The sequence below is a fragment of the Heptranchias perlo genome, unplaced genomic scaffold (assembly GCF_035084215.1).
Source record: "Heptranchias perlo isolate sHepPer1 unplaced genomic scaffold, sHepPer1.hap1 HAP1_SCAFFOLD_413, whole genome shotgun sequence".
Lineage (NCBI taxonomy): Eukaryota > Metazoa > Chordata > Chondrichthyes > Hexanchiformes > Hexanchidae > Heptranchias > Heptranchias perlo.
The window spans coordinates 26175-45038 of NW_027139425.1; the positions used below are offsets into that span (position 1 = coordinate 26175).

The 18864-nt window shown below is 46.3% G+C and overlaps 1 non-coding gene across 1 annotated transcript; it reads right to left on the reverse strand.

Annotated features, from left to right (window-relative positions):
* Positions 1 to 15549: 15549 nt before the first annotated feature.
* On the reverse strand, positions 15550 to 15621 carry trnaa-ugc (transfer RNA alanine (anticodon UGC)). Its single transcript has one exon. It is a non-coding gene; the product is annotated as a tRNA-Ala (tRNA).
* Positions 15622 to 18864: the final 3243 nt, after the last annotated feature.

The following is an 18864-nucleotide window of genomic DNA, read 5'->3' on the forward strand; positions in this document are numbered from 1 at the left end:
CTGCTTTTATGCTCCATCCCCCTAGACATAAAAGCCAATATTCCGTTTGCCTTCCGGATTACCTGCTGCACCTGTATGTTGAATTTTGTCTTTCTTGCACGAGGAAACCCAGATCCCTCCATACTGCAACATTTTGTAGTATTTCTCCATTCAAATAAAAAAGCAAAATTTTTTTCCTCCCAAAGTGGATGACTTCACATTTTCCCACCTTATATTCAATCTGCCAATTTTTTGCCCATTCGCTTAACCAGGCAACATCCCCTCGCAGACACGTTGTGTCCTCATTGCAACTTGCTTTTCCAACTATCTTTGTATCATCAGCAAATCTGGCCACAAGACACTCTGTTCCTTCATCCACGTCATTGATATACATTGTAAATAATTGAGGCCACAGTACTGATCCCTGCAACACCCCACGAGTTATATGAAATGCCGATAAATTTCCACTCCTCCTATTGGTCCGGAACTCTCCTTAATCGCCAGGGCGGGATTAATGGTGAGACTGGCGGTCCCGAGGTGCATTTGGAAAATAAACATTCATTGAACCCTTCAGTTGCAACATTTAATAAAACGAAATTAATAAAACTCACTGAAAATTTTTTTCTGGCGTTCACCAAATTCGAGGTGGAGGGGGGGCTTCTATGCTGTGTGTTTGTGCCGGTTTTAATGGCTCGAAGCGCTGGGGTTTCCGTTTATTTTATTATCCTTGGTCCAAACGCGCTCTCCCTGCCTCGACTGTCTTTGCTTTTCGTCTAGATATTACGATCATCAATGGCGGATGTATCACCCAGCATGCAGCGCGGTTCAGATTGTGCCCTATCTGAATCAGTGGAGCCCAGCGCGCAGGCGCAGTAGTGACTCATTATCGGTCAGTGTGTCCTGAGCATGCGCGGCCAGTCGAGGCTGCGGGAGGAGCGCGTTCGGTGCAGGTCAGAGGATCGGAGCAAGAGGCTCAATAAACCCCGGGGCCCGGGTCCGGGCTCAGGCCCAGGCTCAGGCTTTACAAACCCCGAGTGCGGCCCCAGACCCGAATATAAAACAGTGAACATTATCCCCCCCTCACTACCCGCCGGGAAATGAAGGGGAAATGGGGATCGGTCAGGGAGCGTCTGTAAATGAAGGAGAAATGGTGATCGGTCAGGGAGCGTCTGTAAATGAAGGAGAAATGGTGATCGGTCAGGGAGCGTCTGTAAATGAAGGAGAAATGGGGATCGGTCAGGGAGCGTCTGTAAATGAAGGGAAATGGGGATCGGTCAGGGAGCGTCTGTAAATGAAGGGGAAATGGGGATCGGTCAGGGAGCGTCTGTAAATGAAGGGGAAATGGTGATCGGTCAGGGAGCGTCTGTAAATGAAGGAGAAATGGGGATCGGTCAGGGAGCGTCTGTAAATGATGGGGAAATGGTGATCGGTCAGGGAGCGTGTGTAAATGAAGGAGAAATGGTGATCGGTCAGGGAGCGTCTGTAAATGAAGGGAAATGGGGATCGGTCAGGGAGCGTCTGTAAATGAAGGGGAAATGGGGATCGGTCAGGGAGCGTCTGTAAATGAAGGGGAAATGGTGATCGGTCAGGGAGCGTCTGTAAATGAAGGAGAAATGGTGATCGGTCAGGGAGCGTCTGTAAATGAAGGGAAATGGGGATCGGTCAGGGAGCGTCTGTAAATGAAGGGGAAATGGGAATCGGTCAGGGAGCGTCTGTAAATGAAGGGGAAATGGTGATCGGTCAGGGAGCGTCTGTAAATGAAGGAGAAATGGTGATCGGTCAGGGAGCGTCTGTAAATGAAGGGGAAATGGTGATCGGTCAGGGAGCGTCTGTAAATGAAGGGGAAATGGTGATCGGTCAGGGAGCGTCTGTAAATGAAGGGGAAATGGTGATCGGTCAGGGAGCGTCTGTAAATGAAGGAGAAATGGTGATCAGTCAGGGAGCTTCTGTAAATGCAGGAGAAATTGTGATCAGTCAGGGAGCATCTGTAAATGAAGGAGATATGTGATTGGTCAGGGAGCGTCTACAAATGAAGCAGAAATGGTGATTGGTCAGGGAACATCTGTAAATGAAGGAGAAATGGTAATCGGTCAGGGAATGTCTGTCAATTAAGGAGAAATGGTGATCAGTGAGGAATCTTCTATAAATGAAGGAGAAATGGTGATCGGTCAGGGAACGTCTGTAAATGAAGTAGAAATGGTGATCTCTATCTCTTCAGTCATCCAGGGAGCTCCAGCTTTGGATGCCATTCCTTTCCACCTCGTGGGAATCTGTCTACTCTGCACCCAAACCAACTCCTCCTTGAAGGCCTCCCACTGTTCAATTACTGTTCTGCCTGCCAATTTTTGATTCCAATCCACCTGGACAAGATCCCTTTTCAACTCACTGGAATTAGCCCTCCTCCAGTTAAGAATTTTCACATTTGACTGTCCCCTGTCCTTTTCCATAACTGTTCTAAACCTAATGAGATTATGATCACTGCTGCCCCACTGAAACATGCTCCAACTGCCCCACTTCATTCTCCACACCGAGCTCACTGCTGTACTCACATTCACTCTCTCACACTCACTCTCTCACATTCACTCTCTCACATTCACTGTCTCACATTCACTCTCTCACATTCACTCTCTCACATTCACTCTCTCACATTCACTCTCACATTCACTCTCTCACATTCACTTTCTCACATTCACTCTCTCACACTCACTCTCTCACATTCACTCTCACATTCACTCTCTCACATTCACTCTCTCACATTCACTCTCACATTCACTCACTCACATTCACTCTCTCACATTCACTCTCTCACACTCACTCTCTCACATTCACTCTCTCACACTCACTCTCTCACACTCATTCACATTCACTCTCTCACATTCACTCTCTCACACTCTCACTCTCTCACACTCTCACTCTCTCACACTCTCACTCTCTCACACTCTCACTCTCTCACACTCTCACTCTCTCACACTCTCACTCTCTCACACTCATGGTTTCGGGCCACTGAAAGATGATGCGATGAGTTTGGATTTCAGTGCAGGGAAGAGGGAGAGTGTGTGGGACGGGGATTTACAGGTTGAGGCACAAGAGAGGAAATAATGTTTTGTAGAAACTAGAATTCTGAATTTCTATCCTGTACTTACAGTGATTACTTTTATAAACTCCTTTATAGGGTATTAGAAGGGGAGGATTTGCAGAGGGAAACTCAAACCAAACAGCAGGCCAAGATCTGACAGAGTCACTCGATTCATCAGGACCTGATTATCATCGGCCTTTGAATGTGGAAGGAGAAATGTTTGTCTGTTCTGTCTGTGGGAGAAGATTTCAAACATCAGTGTGAGTGGGAAAGCACCGAGACACACACACCCGAGTGAGAGTGTTCCAGTGCACTGACTGTGGAAAGAGCTTTAACCAGTTACACAGCCTGAAAAAAGATCGCACCGTTCACAGCGGGGAGAAACCGTACACGTGTTCTGTGTGTGGACGAGGCTTCAACTGATCGTCCAACCTGGAGAGACACAAGGACACCCAGACCATGGAGAAACCGTGGAAATGTGGGGACTGTGGGAAGGGATTCAATTACCCGTCCCAGCTGGAAATTCATCGACACAGTCACACCGGGGAGAGGCCGTTCACCTGCTCCGTGTGTGGGAAGGGATTCACTATTTCATCCAGCCTCCAGACACACCAGCGAGTTCACACTGGGGAGAGACCTTTTAAATGTTCTGACTGTGAGAAAAAGTTTAAATGCAAAAGGAATCTGCTGGCACACCAATGTACCCACACTGGGGAGAGGCCGTTCACCTGCTCCGAGTGTGGGAAGGGATTCACTCAGTCATCCCTCCTCCTGACACACCAGCGAGTTCACACTGGGGAGAGGCCGTTCACCTGCTCCGTGTGTGGGAAGGGATTCACTCAGTCATCCCTCCTCCTGACACACCAGCGAGTTCACACTGGGGAGAGGCCGTTCACCTGCTCCGTGTGTGGGAAGGGTTTCACTCGGTCATCCCTCTTCCTGACACACCAGCGAGTTCACTCTGATGAGAGACCTTTTAAATGTTCTGACTGTGAGAAGAGGTTTAAAAGCAAAAGTAATCTGCTGATACACCAACGCACTCACACTGCGGAGAGGCCGTTCATCTGCACCGTGTGTGGGAAGAGATTCACTCAGTCGTCCAACCTGCTGACACACCAGCGAGTTCACACTGGGGAGAGACCGTTCACCTGCTCCGTGTGTGGGAAGAGATTCACTCGGTCATCTCACCTCCTGACACACCAGCAAGTTCACACTGGGGAGAGGCCGTTCACGTGCTCCGTGTGTGGGAAGAGATTCACTCAGTCTTTTATCCTGCTGAGACACCAGCGAGTTCACACTGGGGAGAGGCCGTTCACCTGCTCCGTGTGTGGGAAGAGATTCACTCGGTCATCCACCCTGCTGACACACCAGCGAGTTCACTCCGATGAGAGACCTTTTAAATGTTCTGACTGTGAGAAGAGGTATAAAAGCAAATTTAATCTGCTGACACACCAACGCACTCACACTGGGGAGAGGCCGTTCACCTGCTCCGTGTGTGGGAAGGGATTCACTTGGGCATCCAACCTGCTGCAACACCACCGAGTTCACACTGAGAGACCTTTAAATGTTCTGACTGTGGGAAGAGATTTAAAATCAGAAACGAACTGCTGAGACATCGACGCACTCACACTGGGGAGAGACTTTTCACCTGCTCCGTGTGGGAAGAGATTCACTCGATCATCCCACCTTCTGAAACATTAACTTGTTCACACTATTGAGTGACCTTTTCATGCAGTGACTGTGAGAAGAGCTTAAAAGCAGAAATGAACTGCTGACACATCAACGCATGCCCATTGGTTGAGAGACTATTCACCTGCTCCGTGTGTGGGAAGGGATTCACTCAGTCATCACACGTGCTGAGACACCAGCGAGTTCACGAAATGAGCAGGTCCAACGAGCCGGTCTGTAACACAGGCCAATGACTCAGTGCAGCTCGTTACCCAGTCACTGGGCTCCGTTATAGCCTCTCCTGTCAGTAACACACAAAGAGAAATTGTAAATCTGAAACAGAAAGAGATAATGTATAACACTTCATATCAACCACCAGTTTTTCCCTCTTTCCGGCTTTTAAAACAATCTGTTTCACAGTTTGTCAAACCCGAAACAGCCTCTGGGATTTGCTGATTGAGAATTTCAGTGGAAATTGGGACCGTCACTAAGTATCGGAACAAATATCCCCGCTGAGGTTTCGGGATTGTTACTGGTTTATTTATATCAGTGAGTGACCGATTTTAAACTAGGTGAGGGTCTAAACCTAAGGTAAGAGCCTGGGATGGACAAGAGATTCTTCAATGTATCAAGTGAAATTACACTGATTCCACCAACACTGGACATCACATCCCTCAAACATTGTTACCTGTTACTGTATAAAACTGGTGAGGGTGGAAATGAGAAATAACTGAGAAAAACTTCATTGTATCAAAGTTAATTCTGATCATTATTATTATACAAACATTCTACAGCCTATCCCTTAAAAAGGACCCAATATCAAACCAGTCCCCAGTCCTTGGGCCTGTGCCTATGTTGTGATTTGCACCCGCTTCTGACTGACTTGGTATCAGACGCACTCCCGTCAACAGTAAACGGATGGAGCCGGATCCATAAGAGAAAAATGAGGACCGAGCTCCGCGGTTCTCCCAGAGTGCGGGAGGCGGAGTAACAGCAGCAGACAGAGAGATCTCTCTAAACCAGCCGCTGCCGCCGGAGAGAAGCGAGTCCCGTTCCGAGCCGTGTCTGTCAGGCGCCCGCTGACCCTCTCTTCACTGAAGGGGACCGATTCAGCACCAACTCACACACCCACCATTGGATCATTGAATCACCTTCAACACCTGAATTACATCACCACTTAATCCTCTGTACACGAGGAAATACAAACCTTGTCCACGCAACTTGCCCTCATAATGTAACCATTTTAGCCCCGGTATCATTCTGGTCTTTCTGCGCTGCACCTCCTGCAAGGCCAATATATCCTTCCTGAGGTCTGGTGCCCAGGACTGAATGCCGTACTCTAAATGTGGCCTTAGCAGAGTTTATAGAATTCTAACATAACTTCCACCCTTTTGAATTCCAGTTCCCTTGAGATAAAGGCCGACATTCCATTCGCCATTTTAATTATTTTTTGTACCTGTCTGCCAACTCTTCCTGATTTCCCGAAGGATCTCTGCTCACCCACAGTTCCTGGCTTCTCACCATTTTGAAAATACTCTGATTTATCTTGCTTCGGGCCAAAGTGGATGGTCTCACATTTCCCCAGATTGAAACTTTGAACAGTCTGGGGCTCTTTTGTATCGAAAAGAGAAGGCTGAGGGTGACCTGATACAGGACTTTAAGATTATGCAAGGGTTTGATAGGTCAGATGTAGATAAGGTGTTTGTACTTTTGGGAGTGGGGACGTCAGAACTTCGGGCCATGAATATAATAATCATCAATAAATCCAATCTGGCATTCAAGAGAAACATATTTATCCAGAGAGGCGTTAGAATGTGCAGCTCGCTCCCACAAGGAGTAGTTAAGGCGAATCGCATGGATGCATTTACGGTGAAGCTGGATAAACACATGGAGGAGAAAGGAATATTCGGGTTTGCTCATAGGGTTAGATGAAGAGGGGTTGGAGGACGTTCAACTGCAGCATAAACACCGGCATAGTCTGGTTGGGCCGAATTGCCTGTTTCTGTGATGTACATTCGATGTAATTCTATGTAAGCTCCATCTGACACAGTTTTACCAACTCACTGAATCTCTCAATTTCCCTTTGTAACTTTATGCTCCCATCTACACTACTCACTGTGCACCCTAACTTGGTGTCGTCGACAAACCTGGATATCCGGCTCTCTATTCCTTTATCTGCCTCATTTATACAGATCCCTGGGGGACACCACTCATCAAATCCTGTCAATTTGAGTACATACCCATTAACCCTACTCTCTGTCTCCTACCTCCAAACCAACTCCCTCCCCATGTCAATGGGTTGCTTTGAATTCCACATGTTCTCATTTCTGTTAACAGTCTCTGATGTTAAACCTTAACGAATCCCTCTGGAAGTCAATGTACACATAACCCCCATGGACACTCCATCATTTACCACATTAGTTACATCTTCAAAAAGTTCAACTAGTTTCGTTAGACTTGACTTACACTTTATAAATCCATGCTGGCTCTAATCAATTCATGTTTATCCAAGTGCTCAGTCATTCTTTCCCTAATAACAGATTCTGGTAACTTCCCCACAACAGACGTCAGACGAATCGGTCTATAATTTCCTGCTTTATCTCTCCTACCCTTCATATATAATGGAATGACATTTGAAATTTTTCAATCCATGGAACAATTCCTGAATCAAGAGAGTTTTGAACGATCATGACTAAAGCATGTACAATTTCCTCACCTGTTCCCCTTAGTCCCCTGGGATGGTCACCATCAGGTCCTGGAGATTTGTCTATCTTTAGTCTAATTGTTTTCTCCATTACCATTATTTTACTGACACTGAATCCCCTTGATTTATTTTCAGTTTTCCTCGTGTCTCTGGTACATTATCCTCATGCTTTTCTGTGAGTATCAGCAAGTCTGCCATTTCCTGATTTTCAATTACAATATCACCTCCATCTGTCTTTAAGGGGCCCCTATTACTCTTAGTCACCCTTCTTTCTCATAATATACGTGTAAAAACCTTGAAAGTTGTCCTTAATTTCACTCACTAGTTTTTCTCGTTTTCCCTCTTTGCACCTTTTACGATTTTTTTAGTTTCAGCACCACAATAAACAACACTTCGCTGTGAAATTTGCTCAATTAGTTCTTCAGTGTCAGAGCGAGAATTGTCCATCCCTAATTTATTTAAAGTAACAAACACAAGCACAAATATTCATCTGTGTATCAAAGCACTGATGGACACAGAAAGATAAACACAGCCTGAAACGCAGTCAGTATCGGGATTCACAGGGAAACGGGCAAGCGAAATGGACAAAGATAAAACAGTCTGAATCACCAACAGAATGTGACGTGTAGCTGATAGATATTAATGAGAGGAGGTGGGAAATATTCCCATGAATTGGCACCGTGGCTTAGTTGGTTAAAGCACCTGTCCAGTAAACAGAAGATCCTGGGTTCAACTCCCCAGGATCTTCTGTTTACTGGACAGGTGCTTAGTGAATTTGAGAAGCACACAGTGCTGTGTTTTGTTCAGCAGCCAACACGGAACTGATCAGGAGGTCTCTTCAAAAATGCCTTTTCATTATGCAGACAGCCCTCTCACAGAATGTGCCCGTGACACGTTCTTGTTTCTGGGCTCGTTGAGGTCGGGGTTTAATTCTCGATTCGAGGTTCATACCCTGGAGAAACCCTAATTTAACCCTAGACTTTTGATCTTGACGTGCGGTTCAGACTTTTGCTGAGAGGGAAAAGAAGTCCCCAAATCACTCCACCTGAATCTCACGCGGTCTCGGAAGAAGTTCAGTTCAAACAATCAGGACTTTAAAGGCACCTCAATGACCTGCACTTTCATTGAACGAGCTTTGCTTCCAATTGCATTCGACCTTGAAACCGCTCTGGTCTTTCATCTCACTGAAGCAGAGTGTGGCCGCTCTGTATCTGTGAGCATGTCGGTGACGAGGTTCGCTCTGATATTGGTCGCTCTCAATTTTTAAGATCTCGCCAAGCTCTGGGAAAAGAAACTGGGAATCGAATTGTCCCTGTAAGTGATGAATTGAAGGGATTGGTGCTCCAAGCAGATCTGGAAAATTCACAGTGCGGTCGCTCAGGAATTCCAAATCCACCATCTCACCACTCGGTGATCACATTAACTGAGCAGAGAATAAATGTCACACCCTTTATTTTGGAAAAGCAAAACGGTGGGGATTTTTATCATAGCCCGATGCCTTTCGTGTTGGATCAGATGTTCCCCGTTGCGTTACTTTCATCTTCATCGGAGAACCGGTTCGGGCGTTCCTGTGATAAACGGCGACAATTGCCTGTTAATGTTAAATTTAAGATGCAGTCTATAAAATGATGAAATTTCATCACATGCAAAGCACAAAAATCTTATTAAAGTTTTGACTGTCTCTCGGTAACCACGTCAGCATCTCCTTCAGTCTGAAATAGAAAGTTATTGGTTGATTAATGGTGATTAAAAGTCATTCAACTACGAACAGGGTTTAATTAGCTTCATGTAATTATTTATTAAGTTCATAACTCTTGTTAAATTTAATTCTCTGACTGGGAATGGAACCACCCGGTGATGGGAGCATTGAATTTTAACCACCAGTCCATCGGGGAGCTCCCAGGATTGAGCACCGATGACATTTATTTTTCTTTCACTCTTCCGTGATTCATTCAGCTCTGTGTTTATTCTCAGGCCTCTTATCTCTCCCTTCTTTTCAGCTTCTGACTGCGGATATTCCTCTGGTCAAATATGAATAATATAGAATATCTCACAGCCCCGCTATATTTGCTCCTTCTCTGTACAGTTCTGTACAAAATCAAACTGGAGGCAGATACCGACAGTGTCTCTCCCTCACTCCCCACAGGAGCAGCAGGAGATGACACTTTAAACTGCCAGTTGCTTCAAACGATGCCCGATAGACCTGCGTTGCCTTGGAGTTTTCCCAGCAGCTGCATTGATTCGATGCGTGAATTTTGGAAATGGAAACATGTCCATCAGCAGCTTGTGGGAGTATTTTCCCTCACTTTCCATTCCATGTCCATGCCTACTTGCACTTGGTGCTGTCATTGCCTGAACATCACCTTCTGTCCCGATAGTAGTTCGAACAGAAAATGCCATTTTGTGCGAGCAGCTTGTCTGACACGAAAATGACCTGAATTACAAAGGGGCGAGTGGGAAAGGCCGCGTTGGTCTGCTTGTTCACAGCAAAGAATTTTCAGCGTTTCCTTGTGGTTCAGTGTTTAGGATTCGGAGCTTTCATCACCACGGCAACGGTTCGATTGGTGTCTGTCTCAACATCTGCATATTATCCACTCTACCATAAGTGGACTGGACTCAAATTGCTGATTTTTCACTGTGAGGGTGAAGAGACATAAATGTGTGGACATTAGCTACGAATTCATCAGCTGGGTTGCACCTTTGCTTCTCCCCCCGTCTCAGTCTTTCCATCTTTACCCTTCACTGCCGGTGTTCCAGGTTCGATCATCCGTGGCTGTTCAACGAAGCCTGAGAAGTCCATGAGGGAAAAACACAGAGAGTCAGAGACAGAGACAAGGTGGGATCAAAGTATAGGAAGAAATAGTATCAATGTCAAGTTCTGCGAACGGGCAGAATTTAAGATGGAGCTTGGGAGAGATTCCTTCACGTGTCTTGCAATTTTGCAAGAGACCATTGGGCTCCAAATTAAAAGCATGAGCCGCGCTGGAGAGTCTCTCTGAGAGAGGGAATGCGGTTCGTCAACTCCAGTTCATCGTTATTTGAGCAGTAAAAATAACTTTAAGAAGTATCACTGGGAACAGGATTCGAACGTACGCAGGAAATCCCCAGGGGATTCCGAGTCCAACGCCTTAACCACTCGGCCATCGCAGCTACAAACGTCTGTTATGCACGGCTGTAAATCAGAATGTGATCTGTGATACAATGTTCTCTCAGACAGGTGAAAGACCCTGATCCCTGGTCTGTGCTGATTCTCTGACAGTTTACTGGGTAAAGGCCCTGATCCCTGGTCTGTGCTGATTCTCTGATAGTTTAGTGGGATTCATTCTGTATCTCTCAGTCTCTGGTACTGTGTGTGAGTGTGGGATTCATTCTGTGTCTGTCAGTCTCTGGTACTGTATGTTAGTGTGGGATTCATTCTGTATCTGTCACTCACTGATACTGTGTGTGAGTGTGGGATTGATTCTGTATCTTGTCAGCATTGTGTGTGAGAGTTTGTGATTCATTCTTTATATGCAGTCTCTCATACTGTGTGTTAGTGTGGGATTCTTTCAGTATCTGTCAGTCTCTGTTTCTCCATGTGAGTGTGGGACTCATTCTGTATATACAGTCCCCAGTACTGTATGTGGGAGTTGAATTCATCCTAAATATGCAGTTACTCATACTGCATGTTAGTGTGGGATTCATACTGTACCTATCAGTCCCTGGTACTTGATGAGAGTGTGGGATTAACTCTGTGTCTGTCAGTCTCTAGTACTGTATGTGAGTTTGGGATTCCTTCTGTATCTGTGAGTGTTGGATTCATTCTGTGTCTGTGTGTCTCTGGTACTGTATCTGAATGTGAGTTTCATTCTGTATCTGTACGTAATTATTCTCTCAGATTACATTATCGCGTTCAATACTTTAGCTTTAATATCTTAATGTTTGAAGAGTTTTACTCCTTATTTAATTTGTAAATATGGACGAACTTTAGGATTTAATGTTGGAGGTTTTAATCAGATAATTTGTGTGCTTTTTGGACCACTATTAAATCTGTATCTCTGTGAGTACGATTGTGGATGATAATGAATCTTTCAAACTGATAAGGTGACATTTTTGAATTGGTTTGTAATGTGTAGATCAGTCTGTAGAAATGGAATTGATACTGTATCTTTCAGTCTAATATTGTATGAGATTTTTGGACTGGTATATAATGTGTATCTCAGTCTGCACTAATAGAATTGATACTCTATCTTTAAATTTCATTCTGCGAGTGCATTCTGAACTGGTATCTAATTTGCTTCTCAGGTTTACTATATTTCAGTATTTCTCAATCGATACTGTACGTGAGGTTTGGATTTGTAGCAAATGGTACACTTTTCGAATGGATATTTCATGTATTAAAGTCATGTGTGAGAGAGTTCTGGGATAGTATTCAATTGGAATCTCGGGTACATTATTGGGATTCATTCTGTCCCTTTCAATCGGGTACCATGTGTGATTTCTCTCTGGTATTTAATTCGTAGCTGTGTTGCCCTATTGTGAGATTGACACAGTGCCTTTCAATCTGAGAGTGTGATTTTGGACTGGGATTTTTGTATCGACCTGTCAGCGGGACTGAGTTCGGGGCAAATGGAACAGTGTCTGCCTCACCCGCTCTGTTTGAATGTTGGATTGAAAGTGTGTCTCTGGAACTTGGGATCAGTGTGGGACTGACTACTTCTACTGTCTGAGACTGTGGAACTGATGACCTGTCTGTGTCTCTGTGCTCGGTGGGTGATAATGTACCTCCTGTGTGTGAGAAGGAGCTGGCTGCACTCCTCCTTGTGCCTCGGGTGGAGGAAACATCACATTCATTCTGGATCATTCAAGGATTCGCCTGTGGAAAGAAAATGATCTCTTGTAACTCAAGAAATGGTGAGGTTGAAAATGGAAAAGTGATCAGTTTAATATCTCTAATGATCATTTTGAATATCCACAAATGAAAACCAGTGATACAAACAGTGTCAGTGTCTGACTCCACTGCAGCACTCAGCTTCTGCACACCAGGTGTGTTGGGCTGTTTTACAACAATTTAGTGACATCCGGACACAACCCAACCCCTGCACTGATCCATGAATGGGACTACCCGATGGGGCAGGGACCTTTGTCCAGGTCAGGTTTCTAATCCCCTCTCCCATGGGACTAACCGTTCAACCCAAACATAACAGCCGCTGTTTAAATTGTGTCCTTCACATTTCTCACCTGCTGCCTGCAATAGATGCTCTTTGTATAACTCCCCACATCCTTACTGTCCGGCTCTGTTTCCACTCTTCACTGTCCAATAACAATAAACAGGGTGAGACTGGAACTAAACCAGGACCATTCACTCCTGGTTTGGGGAGTGAAAGCAGCAATGGTTTTAATAGCAGGTTCTTCCCATTCTCTCTCCCTTCCCCTGGACACACCCTGTCCACACCCAGCCCGAGAATGACCTCTCCCTTCCCCCCTCTCACTCCATGTTCCGGGACCAGTTCCTGATCCACTCCGCCTCTTACAAACAGCCCCCGGACTCCCCCTGCCCTTCCCCCGGACTCAATGCCGATCTCTGAGCCCATCTGCGGACACGGTCCCGGAGCGATGAGCTGCTGTAACGAGGCTGCTCTTTGCTCCCTTCCCCCGGGGGCCGTGATCTCTCCATTCCCGCCTGTCTGAGCAAAGGAAGTGGGTCTGGGGGAAAGGTCAGAGGGAATGGGCTCCACAGGCAGTGCAGGAACAGGCACCAGAATGGGAAACAGATGGGATTCCACCAGTGCCTAACGCTGGAATCCAGACTGACTTTACAATCTCCAACTATTAAACTCGAGGTTTCCATCCCTGCTGTTTCTCTCGGGCTCTTTTGATGGGAAAGAGTCTTTCAGAGATAAAGTGAGCGGCTGTGGAATGAACCAATGGGTTCTGTTCATTCTTGGCTCCCTTACTGATAAAGTAACGTTTGACTCCGAAACTGGAGGGAGGATTCCTCAAACCAATCCTGGAGAAACGGGGGAGGAAAGTGGGAGTCGGTGTATTTGCTGGGACCGTGTAGGATTAATATCAGGCAGCAACAGTCCCAGTTTATTTCAATCGGAGTGAAACACTCGGTCACTGAGAGTAATACAGAACGGCCCTGAGCTGCAAGATTGCAGAGGGGACAACATGCAAGAGAGGGTTAAATGTGTGACACTGTCCCTGAGAGTGGGATTAATAATGTGTCTGTCTCTGAAATAATATCAGTGAGAGATGAGACTGCATCTTCTGTCACTCCATCTTGGAATAGAAATTGGAATGGAATATTTTCCAATTTGTTACTCTGTGTAAACAGGACATTACAGGTCAGTTTCTCTCTCTCTCTCTTTTGTGCAGCATATGAAGTTGAGATACTGTTACTGAGAGTGATACAGAGACACTGATAGGAAGTGTAATTCTGATACTGTGCCTGTCTGTTTTTATCTCTCTCTAGCGCTGTAAATGAAGGTGGAATATTGTTACTGAGTGTGAAACGGACACACTGATGGGAAGTGTGAGACTGATACTGTGTTTGTTTGTCTGTGTGTCTCTCTCTGTCTGTCTGTCTTTCTCTCTCCCTAGTGCTGTACAAGGAGGCGGGATACTGTTACTGAGCGTAATATAGACACACTGATAGAAAGGGAAAGACTGATTCTGTGTCTGTGAACAGACCTCCGGTGCTATTGGTGAGACGGTCACTGTCCCTTTTACTGTCTATCAACCGGTCTGACGGGGCATTCATCATTCGCCAGTCCTGTTAGGAAAGGTGGAGAGAAACCGTCTGTCACTGTTGAATTTATTCAGTAAGTAGTCGTGTCTGGGTGTTGAGAATGGGATGGAGAGGACACCAGTTACTATTATCCGACAGTCAGTCAGTTTAGCAGGAGAGAGAAACACAGAGAGACTGGAGGAGCCCAGAGCGGATAATTTGTATTTTCATCTTAACCAAACATATCACTGTGTGCGGACAATATAATAATGTAAAAGGAGGAGGACAAGGTGAGGCCCAGACAGCATTGAATCTCATTTCACTATAGACGGACGCAGGACTTGTCCCAGTTGAGGGTTTTGTGTTTAAAGATCACTTCACTAAAAACACCTTGACGATCTGGGGTTACAGACGGACATGACGGGCAGGAAAAGACCAGTTGGTTCATCAATCCTGCCCCACATGCCTGGAGCATTGTGACTGGACACTTCCTACACACACCACCAGCCCCACCCACCGGGAACATGGAATCTCCTGGGAGCGGTTACAAACCAGAAAAAAAACAGAAAAAAGGCGGAGAGAGAGTCAGCACCCACCGCACCAGAGAGAGTCAGCACCCACTGCACCAGAGAGGGTCAGCACCCACCGCACCAGAGAGGGTCAGCACCCACCGGACCAGAGAGAGTCAGCACCCACCGCACCGGAGAGGGTCAGCACCCACCACACCAGAGAGAGTCAGCACCCGCCGCACCAGAGAGGGTCAGCACCCACCGGACCAGAGAGAGTCAGCGCCCACCGGACCAGAGAGAGTCAGCACCCACCGCACCAGAGAGGGTCAGCACCCACCGCACCAGAGAGGGTCAGCACCCACCGCACCGGAGAGGTTCAGCACCCACCACACCAGAGAGAGTCAGCACCCACCGCACCAGAGAGGGTCAGCACCCACCGGACCAGAGAGAGTCAGCGCCCACCGGACCAGAGAGAGTCAGCACCCACCACACCAGAGAGGGTCAGCACCCACCGCACCAGAGAGAGTCAGCACCCACCACACCAGAGAGGGTCAGCACGCACCACACCAGCCGGGAATACATTCCAGATGCTCAGTACTTTCTGGGAAAAGATGAAGCTCCCAACATCCAGACTATTCTTCCCTCTTTGTGGTCGGAACGCCGGTCCGCTGCTTCCCCCAATCTGTGAAACTGGAAATAATCCATCACTGGGCAAGCTGTTCAACCATGAGATGGGAGCCATTGAAACACCGTGGGCGCTCTCCCATTGAATTATATTCTGTGCGGAGCGTTCGGTTTTTCGCGAGGTGAAGAAACTCTTGTCTCTCCTTGTGTGTGAATGTGAGGCGAGTCTCAGATGATATTCTCACAGTTGAATCCAAAATTTTAAATTGAACTTGTTTGGAGACACCGGGGATTGAACCCGGGACCTCATACATGCAAAGCATGCGCTCTTCCACTGAGCGACATTCCCACGGGGCAAAAAATACCTGAGAAATAAACAAGCAGACACTTTAGAAGTGAAGCCGTGAGCTTTCTGCTCCGTCTCTCCAGGACATCGAGATGCCCAGCGGTCCCGCGTGTTCACAATGTTCAACCTCTGCTTCAGTTCACGGGGTTTCTGCTCCTCTTTACTTTGAACTTTCCAAAAAAAAAGTCTGCGGAAATAAAAAAAACCCAATCGCTAATGGTCAGTGACAAGGCTGAAATCCAACCTCTGAATCATAAAGTGAGATGGAAGAATGACAGAGCGTCAAACAGGAACAAGAGCTGGGACTGCTCGTTCGATATTGCACCGTCACACATTCCCCTCAGTCGGCGGCTGCTTTGAGTTGAGCTGTTGAGGGGACCGTGAGATGAAGTCCCGCTCCGGGACAATTTAATGCTTGTGGAGCCTCAGAAGTTGGAACTCGCTGAGCTCAAAAAGCGTCATTCAACTTTCCGTGGGTAATTCTGGTGAAAAATTATTTAGGAAGATGCTAAGAGTTGAACCCAGGACCTCAACACATGCAAAACATGCGCTCGACCACTGAACTAAATCCCCAGATTACAGAAAACTCTCACCAAGGAAAGAAGAACTGATTGTCCTCATTTTATGAGGCCACCCGTGGTGGGTGTGCACTCCACTCTGCATTTTACTGGAGAAATAATCAATTTATATTATGTAACTATCCCCCACTCACTGCATTTTACTGGAGAAATAATCAATTTATATTATGTAACTATCCCCCACTCACTGCATTTTACTGGAGAAATAATCAATTTATATTATGTAACTATCCTCCACTCATTACATTTTATGCCTGAGAGACACCTTGATTTAATGAACCTTCAGTCCCTTTATCTACATGTCTTTTAGACATTATGCTATCACAGCACATTCCTCCCTTAGGTCTGTTCATTCCCACTTTACTGTTGTCAGCATCCTTTTAGTTTTAACTGCAAACTTGACTATAATAACCATCATGCATCCTTCTCGGCCCACCAGCACTTTCTTATTGAACACACGTTACATGGTTCATTCTATATTAATACACAGTACAGTTTACATTTATAGATACATAGATTCACAGTACATTTTGTTCTACTTCTACTATTGATTATAATTATACTAAATTCTATCTGTTAATGGGTTAATCCTTACACGTTGTTCTTCCTGACTCGAAACACCGTAGTTCAATCCTGGATGGGATTAACTGCAGAATCCAACCCCTGCAGTCACTTGTGAACTCGCTGGTGTCTCAGCACATGTGATGACTGAGTGAATCCCTTCCCACACACGGAGCAGGTGAACAGTCTCTCCACAATGTGCGTGAGTTGATGTGTCAGCAGTTCATTTCTGCTTTTAAAGCTCTTCTCAAAGTTACTGCATTAAAAGATCACTCAATAGTGTGAACAAGTTGATGTCTCAGAAGGTCAGATGAATTTGTGAATCCCTTCCCACACATGGAGCAGGTGAACAGTCTCTCCCCAGTGTCAGTGTGTTGGTGTTTCAGATCATTTGTTTTAAAGCCCTTCTCACAGTCAGAACATTTCAGAGGTCTCTGATCAGAGTGAACTCGCTGGTGTCTCAGCAGGTGTGATGACCGAGTAAATCTCTTCTTACACAGGGAGCAGGTGAACGGCCTCTCCCTAACGTGAGTGTGTCGATGTCTTCACAATTTGTATCTGCATTTAGAGCTCTTCGTGCAGTCAGAACATTCAAAAGGTCTCTCCCCAGTCTGAACAAGTTGATGTTTCAGCAGGGAGGATGAATGAGTGAATCTCTTCTTACACACGGAGCAGGTGAACGGCCTCTCCCCAGTGTGAACTCGCTGGTGTGACAAAAGTTGTGATGACAGTGTGAATCTCTTCCCGCACACGGAGCAGGTGAACGGCCTCTCCCCGGTGTCACTGCGTTGATATCTCAGCAGTTCGTTTCTGCTTTTAAAGTTCTCCCCACAGTCAGAGCATTTAAAAGGTCTCTCATCAGAGTGAACTCGCTGGTGTGTCAGCAGGGTGGATGACCGAGTGAATCTCTTCCCACACACGTAGCAGGAGAACGGCCTCTCCCCAGTGTGAACTCGCTGGTGTTTCAGCAGGTCGGATGATCGAGTGAATCCCTTCCCACACACGGAGCAGGTGAACGGCCTCTCCCCAGTGTGAATGCGTCGATGAGTTTCCAGCTCTGAAGGGTAATTGAATCCCTTCCCACAGTCCCAACATTTCCACGGTTTCTCCATGGTCCGGGTGTCCTTGTGTCTCTCCAGGTTGGACGATCAGTTGAAGCCTCGTCCACACACAGAACACGTGGACGGTTTCTCCCCGCTGTGAACGGTGTGATGTTTTTTCAGGCTGTGTAACTGGTTAAAGCTCTTTCCACAGTCAGTGCACTGGAACACTCTCACTTGAGTGTGTGTGTCTCGGTGCTTTTCCACTCACACTGATGTTTGAAATCTTCTCCCACAGATAGAACAGACAAACATTTCTCCTTCCACATTCAAAGGCCGATGATATTCAGGTTCTGATGAATCGAGTGACTCTGTCAGATCTTGGCGTGCTGTTTGGTTTGAGTTTCCCTCTGCAAATCCTCCCCTTCTAATACCCTGCAAAAGGAGTTTATAAAAGTCATCACTGTAAGTACAGGATAGAAATTCAGAACAGACACTTCTAGTGTCTACAAAACATTCTTTCCTCTATTGTGCCTCAAAGCTGTAAATCCCCGTCCCACACACTCTCCCTCCTCCCTCTGCTGCAATCCAAACCCATCGCATCATCTTTCAGTGGCCCTCAACCATGAGTGAAAGGTTGAGAGAGTGAATGTGAGAGAGTGAAAGGGTGAGAGAGTGAAAGGGTGAGAGTGAATGTCAGAGAGTGAGTGTGAGAGTGTGTGAGAGAGTGAGTGTGAGAGAGTGAGTGTGAGAGAGTGAGTGTGAGAGAGAGTGAGTGTGAGAGTGAATGTGAGTGAGTGTGAGAGAGAGTGAGTGAGAGAGAGTGTGAGAGAGTGAATGTGAGTGAGTGTGAGAGAGTGAGTGTGAGAGAGTGAATGTGAGTGTGAGAGAGTGAATGTGAGAGAGTGAGTGTGAGAGAGTGAATGCGAGACATTGAATGTGAGAGAGTGAATGTGAGTGTGAGAGGGTGAGTGTGAGAGAGTGAATGTGAGTGAGCGTGAGTGTGAATGTGAGAGAGTGAGTGAGAGTGAGTGTGAGGGAGTGAGTGTGAGAGAGTGAGCGTGAGA